Below are 22,967 nucleotides of genomic sequence, written 5' to 3'. Positions count from 1 at the left end.
CCAATCAAACATTGGTTTGATTGATAAACATTGACGATATTTATCAGCCCACAATGCACTCCATGTGCAGACACTATACTGGTATTGCATCATCTTTTTTATAGTATTGATAGGAACTTATTGGGGATGTCACAAATGACATAAGGTCTACTGTCAGGTCATAACCCATAGCAACAGATTTTATTTGATGTCTGGTTATGTCATGTAATGCCAGCCAATTGCTTATGCATTGTATTCAAAGATCTTTAGCAATTTATAAAAGCAGTCTTTCAGCACTTCAGCTAATTTCAAATCAAGCAATTTGGCTCAGCATTTCCAGCACATACTGTAGCTTCAGCGTCTTAAGTGACTACGTTGATCTTAAATCAGTCCTTCTTGGGTTATTGCAGATAATGCAACTGATCTTGTTATTCTAGTATGTGTTTAACTGACGAAATGCTGAGAAAGACTGGACAATTAGGTAGCAGATTTTCTTTGGCTCCATGAGGGTTGTTCTTGGCCCCCTTGTTTCTAACTCTAACCTGGATAAGATTCGAACTCTAAAGATCTAGGGGGCGTAAACCTAACCCTGTCCTCCTAAGCCCCCAGGGTCAGTGGGGAGGAGCCCTAAGCCTGTTTTCAGCAGCCAATAGTTATCATTTTCTAGTCCTTACTTGTCCTCTATCCTAAACCAAAGGAGAGTGAGGAGGAGCCTTGACCCTGTGCAAGTTTAGCCCACTAGTCTTCAGTTTCTAGCCCTAACCTGGACAACCCACGTCCTGTGAGGGATGCATGGAGTGGGCAGTGACTCTGCCTTCATAGGGATAGTGGCATCCAGACCTCTATCTCTGTTTTAGCTTTAGTGTGCATTAGATTGCATCTAAGTTTGACTGGTACAAAAAAGTATCTCCCAGCACTGAAACAGAGGTTTATCCATCTACCATAAGAAGACTTCACTCTACTAGTGCAGGTTTCATTTGTACAGATGGGATGGGTGTAAACTCACGCATGTCATCCGATGAAAGTTTCCTATAAAGCAACAGAGTTGTCCACAACCCACTATTGTGTCCAAGAGGGAGCATCGCCCAAAGAGCAGAACAACTTCAGTTAGTCAAGATGTCTGAACGCTGACAGTTTAATTCAGCTGCAGCTTAGGCCAACGGCAGCATCTAGCCTGGAATGTAATTTGTAATTAGCTGCACAACAGCAAGTCAATAGTGCATGATTGCAGCTTCTGCCTTAAATGTGTTCAACTCTGTGTTAAATCCACTAATCAGAGTGACGTGATTGCTTTCCTTCTTCCGTTTCATATCACCTTGAATACACTGCATCAAGCTGTGGGTTTTTTTTTTTCATTACGTGGCCACATTAAGGCTTCAGGCCTCTGAAGGTTTACACTAATAATCGTTTGAACACATCTGACACTGTCTCGCCGCGCATCTCTCCCACGTGCTGAGTGGCATGTGAATGGCCTTTACAGGAGAATTCTGATAAAAATGTGCGCTGAAAGCCTCCTGACTTCTTGTTTGTTCTAAGGGCAGGTGGATGTGATGAAGAAAATCAATGAAATGCTTTAGGGTACAATGATTTCTTTTTCTCACTTGTGCAAAGCTTTCGCCTCGAGCTTTCTTTCCACCCTCAGTTGTAAAGTCCTCAGTAATCCAATGTTTTATTGGAAGATGAATGAATAGATGGAAAATATTGCATAAATACATTTGGCATAACATTTAAACTAAACTACTTTTTGTGTTGGTGTTTAAGTTCAGTTTTTTTTGCTTGCTCGGTCACTCCAGGTTTTTGGTTGAATCAGTTGCAGCTATTTGTTCCATTTCTGGGTGGAATTTCAACTTCAAAAATGGTTTGAATTTGATTTTGTTTTAGTTTGAGTAAAATTGATATATTTGGGCATGAAGCAGATATCTTTGGAAACATAAATGTGTCAATTTTTAGATACTATTGTTTTTATTCCAGTTTTAAACCTTTTTGAAAGTAAAAAAGTACTTTTTTTGAACTTTCGCTTTTTTTTTTTTACCTTTTTGCCCCCAAGTATAGAAGGTCTAGATGTTAAATATAGATGTATAGATGTTCACTTTATTTCTAATGGTAAATATATTTGAAAAAGGCTTAGAATAAAGAAATGCATATTTGTTGCATATTTTTAAAGAATGTGCATCACAAGTTTCTCTTCCCTTTTACTTAAACTTGTATGGAACCGTAGACATAACATGAATGAATAATAATAAATTGTCCCTTCAATTTTACATTTTTTGTGCACAAATTACTATTTTGTGGCCACAAATTAACTTTTCAGTACCATTTTTTCATGCACAAAATAGCATTTGGCGAGCACAATGTGCCAAATTCTGCACACAAAATGTTTTTAATTTCAATGGTTCCATAAATCTGGTCTTGAATAGGCAATTAAAATAATAATAATAATAATAATAATAATAATAATAATAATAATGTATTCGATTTATCTTTGATTTTTCTTGGTGCTCAAAGCTCTTACAATTTGTCGATTATTCATTCACTCTTCATTCATACTCGGTGATGGTAAACTACTGATGTAGCATCAGCTGCCCTGGGGCAGACTGACAGAGTACAATGATAAACATAATAATAATTTAACAGAAATAATAATAATACATTCTTCCCTAAGATTGGCGTTTGACACAAATTACTATTTCGTGGTAAGCATTGCATTTTCTTCGCATTTTAAGCCTACAATTTAGCATTTGTGCGCACAAATTACACTGACCAAAAATATAATCGCAACACATTTGTTATTGCTCCCATTTTTTATGGTATGAACTCAAAGATGTGAAACATTTTCCACATACACAAAATAACCAGTTCTCTAAAATATTGTTCACAAATCTGTCTAAATCTGTGATAGTGAGCACTTCTCCTTTGCCAAGACGATCCATCCTACCTCACAGGTGTGCCATATCAAGATGCTGATTAGACAGCATGATTATTGCACAGGTGTGCCTTAGACTGGCCACAAGAAAATATTTCCAAATATTTCCAATATGTGGAAAATGTTTCACATCTTTGAGTTCATACCATAATAAATGGGAGGAATAACAAAAGTGTTGCGTTCATATTTTTGGTTAGTGTATTATTATTAACAATTGTGTCTAATAACAATGCTTCTTTCGCTCATGAACTTCTTATGGCGTTGCATGCTTGACTTCAAATACTTTTGCCAAAACTATTCAAACTGCCGCTTCTTCTCTGCTCGTCCGTCACGCTGTCTTTGATGTTTGTTTGTTGTGTTCTTCTTCTGGGTTATGGCCTCTCGTGTGCTCTCACGTCTTACCCGCGTTCTCTCCTTGGTACCAGATCAACAACTTATTAAAGCACTTTTATCAATTTTTCAGCTGTAGGTGATGAAACATCTCGGTTCCGCCGCTCACCTATAAAGACGTGAGCTCCGGCCGAAGGCTTTGTGAGGATTTCTGACAGTCATTGGGGTGCTTGGGTTCATCTGTTGGGACAGTAAGAAGTTCAGTCATCTATTCTAAGAGAAGCTTTTTCAAAAGCATCAACACTGGTGAGTGGAGGTTGATAGAAAATCTAATCAGGAAGCCTTCCATACCAAAACTTTGGAATTAGTCATAGATCCCTGGAGAGGTTATGCCCCTTGGGTACAGTGGAGACCCTAACCACCTCGTATAAACTAAGGCAGGATGAAGAAAAATGTATTTTGATTTCAGACCATTAAAAAATGGTATTTGAATTTGTAAAAGTTTAAAAATTTGTTTGCAGCTTTGTCCGTCCTCGGTTGATGCACATTCTATGGAAATGTTGCCTGATGTTCATATATTTCAGAATTGTTCTAAAAGTCGAGCTCCATAACCAAGGTTTGGAACGACGAACTGCCACCGACACCACGTTGCAATGGCTACCGGTTGGGCTCCCCTCTCCTGCAGTGGGGGGTAGGCATACTCTGTGGTGACTCAAAGGCAAATATCTGATTAACTCCTGCCTCTCTACGTCCTAACTATGTCCTACAAAAAGACACAGGTTTTCAGATTTTAAGGAACAATTTGAAAATAGATCAAAGGATGATCGGAGTGGGTCTTTAAAAGAGCCCAAACTGCTAGGTCACATGACCATAGCCTCCATGCGGATGCAAATTAACACCAAGGGGAATAAAGGGGATTCTCTTAGGTTTTTTATTTATTTTGGACATTTCTTTCATTTTTTGTTGGTTCACAGACGTTTTTTTTTGTTTTTTTTGCTTTCTGGAGTCTTAAATCCCCCCTCTCCAAAGGGTTTTGGCAGCTTAGCAGAGGTTCACCTGCCTTGTTTAGTAATCCATTCAACACTTTTCCCTGAGAGTTTGGATTCCAGATCTTAACTGGCAGTTCTTAATGAGCTTACCTTACAGCTAATGTAAATGCCTGAGAGGCACTTTTATGCATAATGTTTTATTTACACTTCTTTAAGTCTAAAAAATGAGCAATGTTTGGTTCAAACACTTCAAATTGAAAACTAATTATGGAAAAAAGTTAAATTTAACATTATTCAGTTCTTGTGAAGGGCACACCTGGGGCATTATGGGTAATTGAAGGCAATTTTGATTAGGAAGTGACGTGCCGGCGGGAAGGAGAATAAAACGCTGATTTCAATTCTGCACATTTTAAAAGGCACATATGGTATATAACTGTAAATGTTTTATGTTTACTGAGTGTATTTTTCGAGTCATTGGTAATCGAGGCCAAACTTTATTCATTTTAATCATATTTGAAAATCTTTTGTGTTGAGAGAAGAAGAAAGAGAGAAGAGAGAGGGTGATTTTAGAGGGGGGGCATGAAGCAGCATAAAGCAACAAATTGCTGGATGGTTATACTCATTATAGTGAGGTTCAGATGTAATACAAGTCTATAAGGGCGGGGCCTGTCCACACACACACTCAAATGTTATAAACTTACCTATACTGCCATAATGTTCACACGTCAACATGTACATAATTCAGATAATGTTCACACACGCATACTTATGCATTCAAACCAACTAGTGTGAAATATTTCATTAAAGCACGCAAAGTATTTGTGCAAGAGCTAACACCTCAAGTGAGTGTTTATGTTCTTCTAAAATGGATGATGGAATGTAAAAAGATGGAGGGAGAGTGTCCAGCCATCACCACACCAAGCAGATAGGGAACAACCGTCCCCCGGGCGATCACATCCACCACCCAGGCCAGGGGCAGTAGGACAGCCAGGGGCAGTAGGACCACCATGGGCGCCCCCAAAGCCAGAGAGCAGGGAGGCATGGGGAGGGACAGAGAGTGCAAGCTCCAGCCCAACCAGGAGAGCAACCCTCCCGCCGCACCGGGGGGGGCTTGGTGCGGGGCTTCTCCCCAGAAGAGCACCCAAAGTCCCAGACGAGCACCCCGCCACCACCCAGGAGTTCTGGGTATCCCCCAACCCCAACCCCAGGTATGAGCCAGGACCCCTCAAGTGACCCCCCCCCCCCCCCCAGCATAGGCTTCAGGTCCCCTCAGCCCATTGGTCCCATCCCCCGAGAGCCAACCCTCCAGGCCCCACACCACCCACCCCACTCAGAGAGAATGGAGCCAGAAAGCGCCCCACCCCCACCCCCCAGAGCGACAGCGGGCCCCAAACGGGTTGCCCCGACCCGTCCCAGAGCCAGGGAAGGAGTGATCCCACCCCCAGGTGCAGATGGGCAGCCCATCCAGCGCCACTGGAACACCCCCCCCCCCCCCCTGAGCCCCCACCCCCCAGCTCAGGCAAAATTACCACCCCCAAGTCAAACCAGACCACCACTCAACCTCCCCAGTCACACACACACACACACACACACACACACACACACACACACACACACACACACCCACACACAATTAAATCCTATTTTAATAGGATTGCATAATTGCCTTAATTTAGGATATTCTTTTTTAAACATGGTGTGTAATTTTCCAAAACAATAAAAACAAATACATTTTTAGACATTTCTAAAAACATATATTTTATCAAAATTAATTTTCTACCTGCATAATGAAATCCTTTAAAATGGCTTAAAAAACTGCACAAAATAAACAATACTGATAATTCCCAGATGCAATACAAGTTGCGGCCATAGGGGTCAGTGTAGAAAGAAACCCATCGGATTTCAACCCACTTTATTAAAGAGAAGAAGGCATAGATTAAAACAACGTGGTCTGGAAGATACAGAAGGAAATTTCAGCTCAGGATGACACAACCAATAAGTTTGAGTCACATAAATTACATTTTATGTATTTTTAAAGTACAGTAGACTATTTATTAAAAAATAAACGTTTTCAGTAAAAGAAGAAATTAAACAATGAAATTTGACACTTTTTAACCACTAAAGAGGAAGGATGTACGTTTTATTCCTGGGAAACAAGAAGAGCATGTCATAGATGGAAACATAAGAAAAATCTGATACCTTTTGAAGTAAATAAATGTAAAATCTTTGTTTTTGACGCAGTTCCATGATGCCGTTTGCTGCTGCGCTGCTGTTCTGGATAGGTCACCTCTGAGGCTTTCACTGTAAGTAAAGCTTCCCTCTTCGTTTCTTCGTTTTCCCTTTAAAAAGTTATGCCGTCAACACCTGCGTCTGTTATTCTGCTCTTTAAATTGCCTCTGATTATTCATGATGTGCATGACTTCATGATGAATTCTGTTACAAGCATTGAGTTTATTGCATTTGGAGCTAAAGCTGTCAAAGTCCTGCCATTTTTACTAAAAAAAACAAGAACTTTAAGGTGACCTTTTAAGAGGCCTGAGGACATTCAATTCAAGTTGAGTAAAGAAAAATTTTTATTTATTTTTTATTTAATTATGATGTACCGTAAAATGTAAACATCTCTATAGAATCCAGCTGGTTGGATTTTGACCCAAAAAAAAAGGTATATCCAAGCTAAAATCAGCTGTTTGACTTATTAAACTGTCAATATTAGTTGGATTTAGTAATCTGGTTATCTAAGGAGGATTAGGAGCTACATGTTTGTTTGTTTGTTTACTGAATCCTGGCCATGCAGATGTTGACATCAGGAGTGACTGAATGTGGAGCTGAGCTCAAGCGTGCAGTGAAAATGGTCTTTCAGATGCCGTTTAAATGAAGGTGCTGAATGTGACATTTAGGTTCATCCTACACTTCATCTTTTCTATTGCTTGGTATTTTTGATAGATCTGATTCATCAGCTGCGTAATTCTGAGTGGAATGGGTTGATCTAAATATATTTGCTTCAAACTTTTTCTTTTGTTTGTTAATGTTTTAAAATAAAATGTTTTAAAATAAAATGATAAAATTATGATAAAGGATTTCATTTGATAAAAATCTTTTATAAATTGAACTTGTTTTTTTTTTCCTTCAACCAAAATAAAAACAATGAATAAAATAAAATAAAAATAAACTAAACTAAAAAGCAAAAAGTTAAAGAAAATTAAAAAAAAATTAATTATACTTTTCTTTTTTTGTATTATGCTAATCTTAAATATAATTCCTGCCACTATTTTATAAATTCAGCTAATGGAGATTTTGCACAATTTCTGCATAAACAAATAAAGTTTGGGGGAAAAATAATAACCTAGCTAAATTGTTACCTTGCATTCCGCAAAATTTCCTAGGAAGTTAAAAGGCAGAAACAAAGTCTGAATAGATTGTCCGTTCCTATTGACATGATTCAGTAAAAGTGACTGTTCTAAGCCCATTTCATGTGTTTGTGTTTAAAATGATCCCAAAATAATGTTTATGAAGACTGGAGTGAGTTTAAAACATTAACGCTCTAGAAACAGCTGCCTAAAAAGCACGGCTGTGGCGTTATATTGATGTGGGGTTGCACTACTTTCTTTCTCAAAAGTGAATAATCCTCCAGGTCCTCAGGTGCAGTTTGCTGGTTTCCAAGGTCAGAACAAAAACAGACAGCGAGGCCACATTCCTCTGTGGAGGAGGTGAGAGCTTCATCCACTGTGGAGATTTGAAAGAGAAAAGTCCTCTTTTTAGCTTACCTTTATCCTAGTTTTTACTTTTCTTTGTGTGTTAATTTGATTTTGCGGATTATATTTCCTTGCTTGTCTTTGTCGAATTTGTGTGTGTTGGACTTTTTTTTTAATATGACCACTGTTTTATTATTTTGTGTGAATCAATTTGAGTTGTTCTGTAGCTGAGAAGGTTATCTATGCAAAAAAAGTTTAATTCGACTTTTTTTTTTTTTTTTTAATTCAATAATTTTGTTGCTATTTTGATTTAGGATCTCTACAAATCTACTGGAATTTGGATTTATGCTTCAGGTTAAGATGTGACAAGAATTTTCCTTATTTATTGCCAACCACTGAACACACGTCGACACACTGGTTAGTCGGGAAATTCGAAGAAGATAAGAGTTTAAAGGGCTTTTATCATGCAAAGTCAACTTTTTTTTTTAGCTTTTAAGGGCATTATAAGGTTAATTCCTCCCAAAAAACAACGCCAAAGCGGCATTTTTTAAGACCTGCGCCCGATTCACGAAAACAAAATGCTTTTATTAAGCTCCACAATATGCACATCCATCTTCAGATGTTATTATGGCCCGCAGCAGTCATAGACTGCAAGGACCATATTGTAACTGGTACGAGGGTCGAACACTCAAAAAGTCCAAAACGTCAAAAAAACGCGTCAAAACGCCAAAAAATGGGGTCAAAAGTCGCCCAAAGCACAAAACGACACGACAATTGTGTAACGCAACAAAAATATACACACACACGCACAACACACCCGCACAAACGTCAAAATTGTAGTCGCAAAAATGACGACAAAAACACAAAAAAGCCCCAAAAAGCCCTCAAAAGACAGGTTTAAAGCCAAAAAGACATGCCCAGCCTATAGTAAAAGACAGGCCGCATTGAAATACATAGGCCACCTGACTGCAAAAACTTCTATATTGTTTCTGCTTTGTTTCATTATTATTATGGCCCGCAGCAGTCATAGACTGCAAGGACCATATTGTAACTGGTACAAGGGTCGAACACTCAAAAAGGTCCAAAACGTCAAAAAAACGCGTCAAAACGCCAAAAAATGGGGTCAAAAGTCGCCCAAAGCACACAACGACACGACAATTGTGTAACGCAACAAAAATACACACACACACGCACAACACCAACGCAAAAACGTAAAAATTGTAGTCGCAAAAATGACGACAAAAGCACCAAAAACCCCAAAAAGCCCTCAAAAGACAGGTATAAAGCCCAAAAGACATGCCCAGCCTATAGTAAAAGACAGGCCGCATTGAAATACATAGGCCACCTGACTGCAAAAACTTCTATATTGTTTCTGCTTCGTTTCATTATTATGGCCCGCAGCAGTCATTATTATGGCCCGCAGCAGTCATAGACTGCAAGGACCATATTGTAACTGGTACGAGGGTCGAACACTCAAAAAGTCCAAAACGTCAAAAAAACGCGTCAAAACGCCATAAAATGGGGTCAAAAGTCGCCCAAAGCACAAAACGACTCGACAATTGTGTAACGCAACAAAAATACACACACACACGCACAACACCATCGCACTAACGTTAAAATTGTAGTCGCAAAAATGACGACAAAAACACAAAAAAGCCCCAAAAAGCCCTCAAAAGACGGGTTTAAAGCCAAAAAGACATGCCCAGCCTATAGTAAAAGACAGGCCGCATTGAAATACATAGGCCACCTGACTGCAAAAACTTCTATATTGTTTCTGCTTCGTTTCATTATTATTATTATTCTTCTTGTCCTATAACGGCGTCTTTGAGCTTAATTTTGACCCCCGCCACATACCCGAAAACTCACCAAAATTGGCACACACCTGGGATAAATTGAAAATGAATTTTTGGCAAAGAAAACGCCACCCCCCCGAAGTCGATGACATCACGGCGAGCGATCCCGTAAAAAAAATGAATGGGCCGAAAATCGCTTATGGGGCCAAAAAAAATTATTTTGAAATACAGTTACGAAACCAAAACACGCGTGTTGGAGATATCCCAAAGAAGATTTGAAATCATTATGGGATGGCCACACGACCTACAGCTTGGCGGCCATTTTGTGGCGAACTCAGAGAAATGGCGATTTTCGTGTTTTTTGACAATATGGGAAAACGACACTTTTGTTTATGCGATTGTCACGAAATTGCACACACATGCCAAGACCCTGATTCTACAATAACCAAAGAAGTTTCGTTGACCTTTGACCTTGGGAAGGGGCGGCCATCTTGAATTTTCATAAAAAAGCACCTTTAGTAACGTATACAAACGAAAACTCGTCCTAGGGATTTTTATCGATCTTTTTGAAACTTCTCAGGCATCAATGGCAAGCTACTGTGGACAAAATGTTGGAATTAGAAGTTGTAGAATTTGAAACGCGTGCGCGTGGCGAATTCGCAACCGTCGCCATTTTAGCTAGCTCGCACATATTTTATCGGAATAGCCTGAAACTAAAATATGCGATACCCTGGCCCACACTGAACAAAACGATGTCACATACGACAAAATCGATAAAGGAATGTGGCCGTGGTAAACAAAAAACCGTCGCAAAAAAAAGTGCTGACTCGGCAAAAAAATTTTTTTTCGGATTTTATTTTTAAGAATCGGCTAACGAAACCCAGATAACTTTGTCGGGTATATCCAAAGAAAGTTTTGAAATCATTACGTGATGGCCACACGACCTACGGTTTGGCGGCCATTTTGTGCCAAAATCTGCCATTTTGAGTTTTTCGCGTTTTTACACGATATGGAAAAATGAACTTTTTTTGGAGCGATTTTCACGAAATTTGACTCGCATGTCCCTAGCGTAAGTCTACAATCACCTTTGGAGTTTCGTCGACCTTTGACCTCGGGAAAAGGCGGCCATCTTGAATTTTCTATAAAAAACACCTTAACCACCAGATTCATACGTAAACTTGTCGTTGGAATTTTCTTCGATCGTCTCAAAACTTTTTGGGCATCAATGGCAAGCTACTGTGTAAAAAATGTTGGAATTAGAAGTTGTAGATTTTGAACGGCGTGCGCGTGGCAAGCTAGCAAAGTGGCGCACTGTTATAACTCCCATGCATTTCAATACAATACAGTGAAAATTGAATGCATGCATTAATGCCTGAAACTGAATACATTGAAAAACACTGGATATGGACATATAAGAAATGTGGGCGTGGTTAGCATAAAACCACTGTTGCTAAGGACGACAAAAAGTTTACTTTTACCGATTTGTCCGAAACTGACGTCAATCTGTTCGTCCTCCCGAGGGGACCAAAACATAAAATGGTTGCTATAGAGATAAAATCAACAGAAAAAGCCGCCATTTTGGAAAAAGTGGGCTTTTTAGCAACTTATGACATATAACTCTCACCAATGGAGGAATGTGTTTTTCTGAGTCAGTTGATGATGCTGATCGCTATGCTAGCACTTTTAGCCACATTAGCATAGCTAGCATAGTTAGCATAATTAGCATTTTAGGAAATGTGTTTTTTTGAGTCAGTTGATGATGCTGATCGCTATGCTAGCACTTTTAGCTATGTTAGCATAGCTAGCATAGTTAGCATAATTAGCATTTTAGGTAATGTGTTTTTCTGAGTAAGTTGAAGATGCTGATTGCTATGCTAGCACTTTTAGCCACATTAGCATAGTTAGCATAGTTAGCATAATTAACATTTAAGGTAATGTGTTTTTCTGAGTCAGTTGATGATGCTGATCGCTATGCTAGCACTTTTAGCCACATTAGCATAGCTAGCATAGTTAGCATAATTAGCATTTTAGGAAATGTGTTTTTTTGAGTCAGTTGATGATGCTAATCGCAATGCTAGCTCATTTAGGCACATTAGCATAGCTAGCATAGTTAGCATAATTAGCATTTGAGGAAATGTGTTTTTCTGAGAGAGTTGATTATGCTGATCGCTATGCTAGGACTTTTAGTCACATTAGCATAGTTAGCATAGTTAGCATTATGAGCAAATCCAGCCTTGATTAGCTTTTAATTTGTGGGCGGTGAGGGCGGAGAGGGCCGCGGTAGTGCGTAGAATTGGGCGTGGAAGGCGGGTTGCGTCTGCGGGCCATACAACGCCGCTTGCGGCTTTAATTATTCTTATTCTTCTTGTCCTATAACGGCGTCTTTGAGCTTAATTTTGACCCCCGCCACATACCCGAAAACTCACCAAAATTGGCACACACCTGGGATAAATTGAAAATGAATTTTTGGCAAAGAGAACGCCACCCCCCCGAAGTCGATGACATCACGGCGAGCGATCCCGTAAAAAAAATGAATGGGCCGAAAATCGCTTATGGGGCCAAAAAAAAAAATTTTGAAATACAGTTACGAAACCAAAACACGCGTGTTGGAGATATCCCAAAGAAGTTATGAAATCATTATGGGATGCCCACACGACCTACGGCTTGGCGGCCATTTTGTGGCGAACTCAGAGAAATGGCGATTTTCGTGTTTTTTGACGATATGGGAAAACTACACTTTTGTTAAAGCGATTTTCACGAAATTTCATACACATGCCACAAACACGATTCTACAACTACCAAAGAAGTTTTGTTGACTTTTGACCTTGGGAAGGGGCGGCCATCTTGAATTTTCATAAAAAAGCACCTTTAGTAACGGATACAAACGAAAACTCGTCCTAGGGATTTTTATCGATCTTTTTGAAACTTCTCGGGCATCAATGGCAAGCTACTGTGGACAAAATGTTGGAATTAGAAGTTGTAGAATTTGAAACACGTGCGCGTGGCGAATTCGCAACCGTCGCCATTTTAGCTAGCTCGCACATATTTTATAGAAATAGCCTGAAACTGAAATATGCGATAACCTGGCCCACACTGAACAAAACGATGTCACATACGGCAAAATTGATAAAGGAATGTGGCCGTGGTAAACAAAAAACGGTCGCAAAAAAAAGTGCTGACTCGGCTAAAAAAAAATTTTCGGATTTTATTTTTATGAATCGGCTAGCGAAACCCAGATAACTTTGTCGGGTATATCCAAACAAAGTTTTGAAATCATTACGTGATGGCGACACGACCTACGGTTTGGCGGCCATTTTGTGCCAAAATCCGCCATTTGAGTTTTTCGCGTTTTTACACAATATGGAAAAATGAACTTTTTTTCGAGCGATTTTCACGAAATTTGACTCGCATGTCCCTAGTGTAAGTTTACAATCACCTTTGGAGTTTCGTCGACCTTTGACCTCGGGAAAAGGCGGCCATCTTGAATTTTCTATAAAAAACACCTTTACCACCAGATTCAAACGTAAACTTGTCGTTGGAATTTTCATCGATCGTCTCGAAACTTTTTGGGCATCAACGGCAAGCTACTGTGGAAAAAATGTTGGAATTAGAAGTTGTAGATTTTGAACGGCGTGCGCGTGGCATGCTAGCAAAGTGGCGCACTGTTATAACTACCATGCATTTCAATACAATACAGTGAAAATTGAATGCATGCATTCATACCTGAAACAGATTACATTGAAAAACACTGGATATGGACATATAAGGAATGTGGGCGTGGTTAGAATAAAACCACTGTTGCTAAGGATGACAAAAAGTTTACTTTTACCGATTTGTCCGAAACTGACGTCAATCTGTTCGTCCTCCCGAGGGGACCAAAACATAAAATGGTTGCTATGGAGATAAAATCAACAGAAAAGCCGCCATTTTGGAAAAAGTGGGCTTTTTAGCAACTTATGACATATAACTCTCACCAATGGAGGAATGTGTTTTTCTGAGTCAGTTGATGATGCAGATCGCTATGCTAGCAATTTTAGCTATATTAGCATTACTAGCATAGTTAGCATAATTAGCATTTTAGGTAATGTGTTTTTCTGAGTCAGTTGATGATGCTGATCGCTATGCTAGCACTTTTAGCCACATTAGCATAGCTAGCATAGTTAGCATAATTAGCATTTTAGGTAATGTGTTTTTCTGATTCAGTTAATGATGCTGATCGCTATGCTAGCACTTTTAGCCACATTAGCATAGCTAGCATAGTTAGCATAATTAGCATTTTAAGTAATGTGTTTTTCTGATTCAGTTAATGATGCTGATCGCTATGCTAGCACTTTTAGCCACATTAGCATAGCTAGCATAGTTAGCATAATTAGCATTTTAGGTAATGTGTTTTTCTGTGTCGGTTGATGATGCTGATCGCTATGCTAGCACCTTTAGCCACATTAGCATAGTTAGCATAGTTAGCATAATTAGCAAATCCAGCCTTGACTAGCTTTTAATTTGCGGGCTGTGAGGGCGGTGAGGTCAGCGGTGGTGCGTAGAGTTGGGCGTGGAGGCGGGTTGCGTCTGCGGGCCATACAACGCCGCTTGCGGCTTTAATTATTCTTCTTGTCCTATAACGGCGTCTTTGAGCTTAATTTTGACCCCCGCCACATACCCGAAAACTCACCAAAATTGGCACACACCTGGGATAAATTGAAAATGAATTTTTGGCAAAGAGAACGCCACCCCCCCGAAGTCGATGACATCACGGCGAGCGATCCCGTAAAAAAAATGAATGGGCCGAAAATCGCTTATGGCGCCAAAAAAAAATATTTTGAAATACAGTTACGAAACCAAAACACGCGTGTTGGAGATATCCCAAAGAAGTTATGAAATCATTATGGGATGCCCACACGACCTACGGCTTGGCGGCCATTTTGTGGCGAACTCAGAGAAATGGCGATTTTCGTGTTTTTTGACAATATGGGAAAACTATACTTTTGTTATAGCGATTTTCACGAAATTTCATACACATGCCACAAACACGATTCTACAACTACCAAAGAAGTTTTGTTGACCTTTGACCTTGGGAAGGGGCGGCCATCTTGAATTTTCATAAAAAAGCACCTTTAGTAACGTATACAAACGAAAACTCGTCCTAGGGATTTTTATCGATCTTTTTGAAACTTCTCAGGCATCAATGGCAAGCTACTGTGGACAAAATGTTGGAATTAGAAGTTGTAGAATTTGAAACGCGTGCGCGTGGCGAATTCGCAACCGTCGCCATTCTAGCTAGCTCGCACATATTTTATCGGAATGTCGTGAAAATGAAATATACGATTCCCTGGCCCACACTGAACAAAACGATGTCAGATACGACAAAATTGATAAAGGAATGTGGCCGTGGTAAACAAAAAACGATCACAAAAAAAAGTGCTGACTCGGCTAAAAAAAAAAAATTCGGATTTTTTTTTTATGAATCGGCTAGCGAAACCCAGATAACTTTGTCGGGTATATCCAAACAAAGTTTTGAAATCATTACGTGATGGCGACACGACCTACGGTTTGGCGGCCATTTTGTGCCAAAATCGGCCATTTTGAGTTTTTCGCGTTTTTACACAATATGGAAAAAGGAACTTTTTTTTGAGCGATTTTCACGAAATTTGACTCGCATGTCCGTAGCATAAGTCTACAATTACCTCTGGAGTTTCGTCGACCTTTGACCTCGGGAAAAGGCGGCCATCTTGAATTTTCTATAAAAAACACTTTGCCACTGGATTCAAACGTAAACTTGTCGTTGGAATTTTTATCGATCGTCTCGAAACTTTTTGGGCATTAATGGCAAGCTACTGTGGAAAAAATGTTGGAATTAGAAGTTGTAGATTTTGAACGGCGTGCGCGTGGCAAGCTAGCAAAGTGGCGCACTGTTATAACTCCCATGCCTTTCAGTACAATACAGTGAAAATTGAATGCATGCATTCATGCCTGAAACTGAATACATTGAAAAACACTGGATATGGACATATAAGGAATGTGGGCGTGGTTAGCATAAAACCACTGTTGCTAAGGACAACAAAAAGTTTACTTTTACCGATTTGTCCGAAACTGACGTCAACCTGTTCGTCCTCCCAAGGGGACCAAAACATAAAATGGTTGCTATGGAGATAAAATCAACAGAAAAGCTGCCATTTTGGAAAAAGTGGGTTTTTTAATCAACTTATGACATATAGCTCTCACCAATGGAGGAATGTGTTTTTTCTAGTCAGTTGATGATGCTGATCGCTATGCTAGCACTTTTAGCCACAATAGCATAGCTAGCGTAGTTAGCATAATTAGCATTTTAGGTAATGTGTTTTTCTGAGTCAGTTGATGATGCTGATCGCTATGCTAGCACTTTTAGCTGTGTTAGCATAACTAGCATAGTAAGCATAATTAGCATTTTTAAAAATGTGTTTTCCTGAGTCAGTTGATGATGCTGATCGCTATGCTTGCACTTTTAGCCACATTAGGATAGTTAGCATAGTTAGCATAATTAGCAAATGCCGTTTTGATTAGCCTTTATCAAAAGTGGGCGGTGAGGGAGGCGGTGGTGCGTAAATTTGGGCATGGAGGCGGTGGTGCGTAGAGTTGGGCGTGGAAGGCGGGTTGCGTCTGCGGGCCATACAACGCCGCTTGCGGCTTTAATTGTTGTTTGTTTTTGTGGGCGAAACGAAGACACGCTGTCAAAGCCGGCTCTTGGTTGACGTCAGCAAATAGGCCACACCCACAAGGAGCTAAAGGCGGCGCCTCAGAGATCCAGTTGTCTGACTTGTAGGAAAAAGGCTGTGAAAATGGCTAAATAATCCATAAAAGAAAAATCATTTCTTAGTGGGCCAAGGGTAAAATATCTAATATATGGATATAGTTTAGATAGAAACGTGTGATATAGACCCTTTAAAAACCTTGAAAAAAAACAAAGAAGCTAAGGAACAGCAACAAAAACAACCAAATTATATTGACTATTGAGTATATTGACAATGTTATTATCCTCTTTTATTGGTTTAAAATTATGTAATTGCATTTTTTTTTTAAAAATCTGACTGAGGAGCAAAAACCCTTGTTACAAAAACGATCACTTTAAGGTTAAGAACTATACTTTTTTTAAAATTTTGTCTGCATTAACCCAATTATGGCTTTATCTTTCTAGATAAAGCCATCTTTATCGTTCTAGATTTTCACGAAACCAATAACATCGACAATTAAATATCTATATTACCTGATGGCCAAAAAAATAAATATCCCTACGAATAAATGTTTTTTTCTAAATGCCTAATTGACCCCATAATGTTGTTTTGCAAGCTCATCTACAATTTCCTACTCCTAATTCCTTTCATCCCTTCTTTAATCAGTTAAAAAAGATGGAGCCCCACACAGAGACTGAAAGCAAATGCAGTCACTCTGGAAGAATAAAGTGGAATCCACTGTTTTCTTAGGATTTTGTGTAAAATAAAGATAAATATATAAAAAATACACAGCATGGAGGTGAATTTTTTTAAAAATGTTTTTTTTTTGTGCGTTTGCCCTCCAGCCTTGAATTTTAATGCCGGATGGTGACTGGGCAGCCACAACACGGTTATTTTTCCAATATTTCATTTAAGCCCTCTGGTGCCGTGTTGGCAGCTGGACCTCGGGGCGCGCAGTTTGGACTGAAATTACAGCAGAGGGACAGCGGCTCTCGTGTCTTTGCAATGTCTTGCAGAGAGTGAGCAACAGCCAGCTGGGAATCGCACAAAGGCCCTTTGTTGATGGTTTATATGCTTTTCCGCCTCAGAGATTCAGCAACCCAAGAATATCTTTAGAAAGGACTTTTCTTCTGTGATTTGTTGGTCCAGTTTACTTTTGGTTAATTGCTTTCTTATAATGTGATTTTGGCTTTCATTGGACACTCGCTTTGTTGGAAAAGCTAGAGTTGTTGAAGGAACCCCTGAGGGTTCAGTCTTTCTGCAAAAGACTTCGTAGTCAGATATTTAGTGGGAGGGTCTTTGGCTTTGATTATGGCAAACGTTCATTCAGCTTTTGTAATGTCACAGTTTCTCACCCCTCAGTTGGATTTGTTTTTTTTGTCAAGACGTTGCACAAACAATAAAAGTCATTAATCTGTATATAAGTTGAGTGGAAGGAAAGAAAGTATACCTGCCCGCTGAAAACCTAGTAGGTAAAAATAAAACTAGGAGAAAAGGGGAAAAAGAATACACTATAAAATCCTACTTGCATGTGGAGAAACTGAGGCTTTTGAAAAAATAACACATTTTCATGGAGCTAGCTACACACTCCTGAATCCTGACCGCCAAGCCATCAACCACACCCCTGAAAATGCTCTATTGGAGATTTCATAGAACGGAAAAGACTCATTTAAAACAAATGAAGTGCCCGTTCCAACCCTAAAGTTATCACACTGCAAAAACGGAATCAAGTAAAAAAAAATAACCTTGTTTCAAGAAAAAATAGGCTCTGTCTTGGAGGAAAGTAAAGTTTTTCAGTAGCAAAATCATTTGAGAAAACATTTCTTCAGGTATATTATTATACTAGACACATTTGTTGAACCAAAGTTTGTTTCCACCAATTATTCGGAACACATTTTCAGTCTGAATGCACCCAAGTGGACTCTGGTTCGCGACCAGGAACTGCTCTCAGACCAATCTTTCAAAGTGGTCTTAGTTCGTTTCCAAATGACTGACCTTCCGTTTACTCAGTGTCTTCAATCTTCCTGAATCTAATATCTGCAGACATAACATCGAAGAGAACAATAAACTCTGTTCAAACCCAGAAGATCAGCTGTTATCAGTAAAAGAAGAAATGACAACCTTGGACAATCGACAGTTATGGACCCTTTTTACTTTTCCCCTACAGCATTACTTTATTATAAAAAAAAATAAAAATAAAAAAAAGTAAAACAAATGATTAATCACTTATTGAAAATTGTTAATTTGATTGACTTTTAATGATATTACTTCACTTTCTCCAAAAATTGATAAATTGATTCAAAAATCTTTCCTAATGTAGCATAATTTTGCACATGTTTTTAACTTTCGATACTTGATGAAATTTTGCTATGAAAATTCCTGAAACAGTGTTGTGTCTACTTTACTGATATAGTATTATGTTTTATTCATATGAATGGCTTTTATAAGTAACATAATCTGCATATATTTCAGATGACTGATCTGCATTTGCCAAGTTGATTTCTAAAATAGTTATTTTTTACATAATAATTAAGTAATTCATCTTTGTCATGTGCTTTATCGATATCTTATGATTTTTAATTCTGTCTGATAAAAACTGGGAACCGGATATTGATAAATCATGTAATAAAATGGTTATAGTATAACGGGGGTGGGATTATATAAGTTCGCTTCCTTCCACTCCCTTTCAAGCAATGTATAACTGATGATTATATTGCTGTTGTGTATTATGTAAGGGTTAATGGCCGACGAAGTGTGCGGTTACTACTTTTTAACGCACGCCGTGGAAGCCTGAACCGTCCGACGCGAAGCGGAGGACGGTTGCTTCCGCGAAGTGCGTTAAAAAGTAGTAACCGCACACTTCGAAGGCCATTAACCCGCTTATACCATGGTCATTTACAAAAAAAAACATTTTTCAATCAGTTTTAGTACTTTATTCTTGTTTTTTTTTCGATTTGGATCACTTTTCTCATAAACAGCGTACTATATGTTACGTGATGCAGCGCGATGCGCCGCATCACGTAACATATAGTACGCGTCGCGCAGCACCACCGCTGCAGTCAAGATTCGGCGATATATATATGCTGAACGTCCCGATGGGTTGAATAAAGCATCAATTCAGAGGGAAAGTTAATCGCTTACCGCTTGTTTTTGCCCAGATGATGAAGCAAAAGGTTGTTTTACAGAAGCCGGCGCAGTGATACAAATCATTTAAGCTAGCCGACCGGAACTTCTTTTTTCACCGTGCGGTTATCAGGTTTTAACGCATACCCAGCAGCCAATCAGAATCGAGTATTCAACCGGACCATGGTATAATTGTACTTAATTGCTTGAAATAAACCATTTCAAATCAAATCTGAATAGGTTTTGTGCCCAGAGCAAAACAACTGGACCAAAACGGCCACTCTAGTCGGGTATTAGGGAATGTAAACAGCGTGGAGGAGCAAGGGCGAGTCACAGCAACTCATGAAGATGTGGTCGGATGAATTAATACTCATAAAAATGACTTTTATTGTGAAAACCATTGCTTCCCACACTGTCTTACTGACAATCTCTACGTAAAATCTCTACGTCGTAAACACTTATCAGCGTACCTTCATTATTGTCGCCTTCTCAGTAACTTCCTCGCAGCATGCTTGCACCGTACCAAAGTAGCAAGTATTAAACGTTGCACCTGACGTTGATACAGAAGGTCAGTGAAATGTAAATTTTGAATAAGTGAACAATGTCGGCAAGCATTGCAAAGTAAAGGACTTCCATCATTTCTGCTCTGGTTGCGTTGACCTGCCCTCGTAATTCCTGTCCAATGACTGAAGAGATCTTTTGTCACGTTGTTTACAGGCTTTGATTCGAAACAGGAATCTCCGGTTAAAAATAAGTCTGAATACAGACCAAACGCAAACTCCAGGATCAAATGATTCTGACTTGGTCCGGACCAACCGGTGTGCTGACATTTCCAGTCTGAATTAACTTTTAATGACTCATTATAATTTTCTTTCCTGAAAATAATCATGCTTGCTGTTTTTCTTACCTGATTGAAATTTTTTGTCTTTTCTTTGTGGCTTCTTTAAAGAAAATCTGCTATTGAGGAAAAAAACTGGACTTATTTCTAAGGGGCTTGTTTTGGGTTGAGTAAATGTGAAATAAATCAACAACCTTTAAATGATCCTGAAACCTGGAATATACATACCTGTTTTGTTTTGTATGTAAAATGATGCATATATTTTTCTAAGGGAGTAAACAGGAAATGTATTCTTCCTGCAACCTACCTCAGTTGATCTCTGGTGAAACTGAACCATGGTTGGTCCTTTTTATTTTGAAGGTGTGGTCTGGAATGTGGGATACAAACAGTTTACTCTACAGCTTCAACAAACATGTTTCGATTAGTCATGGTTTCTACTTTTATTGTGTGTTTCTGGGTGCTTGGAGTCCGAGTGCATTCAGAAGATGAGCTTTATCATCCCTTTGATTCCTTTTATGTTGGCTTGAGTGGAGTTGCATCCAAAACAAGTAAATACAATAGAAGCGCACAATACAATAATGACGATTGTTGAGGAATGTTTGACGTCAGACCCTGTGCGCTTCCTCAGCTGTGGTCATTTTAGTAAATGATTCACTAAATTCCTAATCCTCGAAGTAAACTGCAGAGATCCTGACACAATTCCCTGTTTTCCAATGCTGGCCCAGTGAAGCGTCTTCTCCTTATCTCCCCCCTGAGCTCCTACCAGGGATTCTGAAAGACGCTCTCTTTCCTCTATCGGTTTCTTGTTCAGCCATGAAGATAACAGGCGTGCTCCTCCTCCTCCTCCTCCTCACTGTCCCGCTCCCACTGACATATAATCGCAACCCCAGCAGAGTGTGCATCTGCAGCAGCAGATTCTCGTGTTCATAATAAAAGACCGTGGCGCACGGAGGGGGGGGGGGGGGGGGGGGGGGGGTGGTTGTGTCTTCTTTGAACGACTGGCGAGCGTCTACTGCGCCCGCTTGCTCCGATGCATTTTTAAAGCAAAGAGCGAGACTCGAAGAGCCTAAATGTTGAGATGAAAAGAGGCGCTTGTTGCTGCTGTCAAAGATTGTCCCTTTTTTTAGCTGGACAATGACTGGCAAGATTACCTGACGATTACCTTTCCAACTACATGGCAAGAGCACATCAATGACTTTGAAGAAGGAGCATTGTCCAGGGTGCAGTACAGAAGCGTGGCTCCGGATAATGCAATGAAAGTTGGCGTTTGCAAATGCATTTTCTTGTTTTCCCATGTATGTATTCTCTTTTAGGCGGCCAGGCCTAGTATTTGAAGAATCTCTCTCATTCTGTTTGAAAAGAGTCGAATACTTTTACGGGCTTTTCTCCCAATGAGTCCATCTACATGATAATGTCAGAGAACATCAGGTAGAACCGTACCTCCCGTCCCGGTGTTTTCCCCCCTAACATGGATTAGGAATTGTCCCGCAGGAACTACCTGTGCTCGCCAAAGCCGTTTTGATCTGCCCTCACTGGCTGAGCGGGTGCTTCAGGCCCCTCGCTTTCCTCTCATGCCCCCCTGCCATCCTGGTCAACACTGAACATGACAAATTCTTTAAAAACAAAAAAACACATTTCTTAAAATGGGGGCTTTTCTTTTAGTTTTGTCTCCATTGCAACCATTTTGTGTTTTGGTCACCTACACTCAAAAAAATAACTCATTGGATGAACTCAATTTAATTGTGGGCAGGATTTCCATCCAATAAATATGAGAAGCCCCACCTCAAAGAAAATTCTTCCATGTAATGACATATTACATGAGTTAGTCGAACTCAATTTTATCAAGAAAGGCAAGGCAAAAAAAGAATATCTAACACCAGTCTGTAGCCGGCCTCGAACTTGGTACCTCTGCATGTTAATTTCCCTAACCACTCCACTGAGCTAACACATTCATGGCAACGTACAGCCGCCAGTATAAAGAAATAGAATCATTTTTTCTATAAATGTGGTTCGTCGTGTATCGTTGTATTGGGAGAAGCCGAGTTGAAACGATTTCAAGCATTTCAGCAAGTTTTCTCTCTTCGAAAAGTCGAAGGATTTGAAGGACCAAAAGTCTTAGACGAAAGAGCTTATCATTTTCATAGTTGAATGGTTAAAATTGGTGAAAATTGTAGCCGTAAAACGGCAGAAGATACGATAAAAAGAATAAGGAGAAACAGGAAAACGGCATTCAACATGCGCACAGCATGCCCCTTACTTGAACTCAGTTATTTTGGATTACTGGAGTTATAGGTCAAACTATTAATACATTTTGTGTTAGGTCAATTAAATGTAGATACATTCTTTTAAAAAGAATTTTATTGTGTTACATTAAAGAGGGGCTTGAATAATTTTTTTGAGTGTAGGGGTGACAAACAGTTTTTTGTAAATTTCAGAAGAATCAGCAAAAGTAAACTTTGAGATTTCCTCTGCAACAGGGGATATTTCTTAACCATATCATGTCATGTGTTACAGGATTCATGTATTACATTTTCCTAATATTGTGGTTAAAAACAAAATATGCAAGCAGGACAGAAACACTATTTGTGAGAGCTTG

General features: G+C 39.3%; 1 long non-coding RNA gene across 1 annotated transcript in view; it reads left to right on the top strand.

Moving 5' to 3' along the window:
• The first annotated feature begins 6,462 nt into the window (after window positions 1-6,462).
• Window positions 6,463-22,967, top strand: part of LOC144984168 (uncharacterized) — a 145,428-nt gene continuing 128,923 nt past the window's right edge. Inside the window, exon 1 of the long non-coding RNA XR_013647858.1 lies at window positions 6,463-6,524. This is a non-coding gene — a long non-coding RNA (uncharacterized LOC144984168). The remainder of the gene's footprint in view (window positions 6,525-22,967) is intronic.

The sequence above is a fragment of the Oryzias latipes genome, chromosome 2 (assembly GCF_053564925.1).
Source record: "Oryzias latipes strain Hd-rR chromosome 2, Olatipes_Hd-rR_3.1".
Taxonomy (NCBI): domain Eukaryota; kingdom Metazoa; phylum Chordata; class Actinopteri; order Beloniformes; family Adrianichthyidae; genus Oryzias; species Oryzias latipes.
The sequence above is the reverse complement of the archived record's forward strand: the minus strand, read 5'-3'. Positions and strand labels throughout refer to the sequence as shown.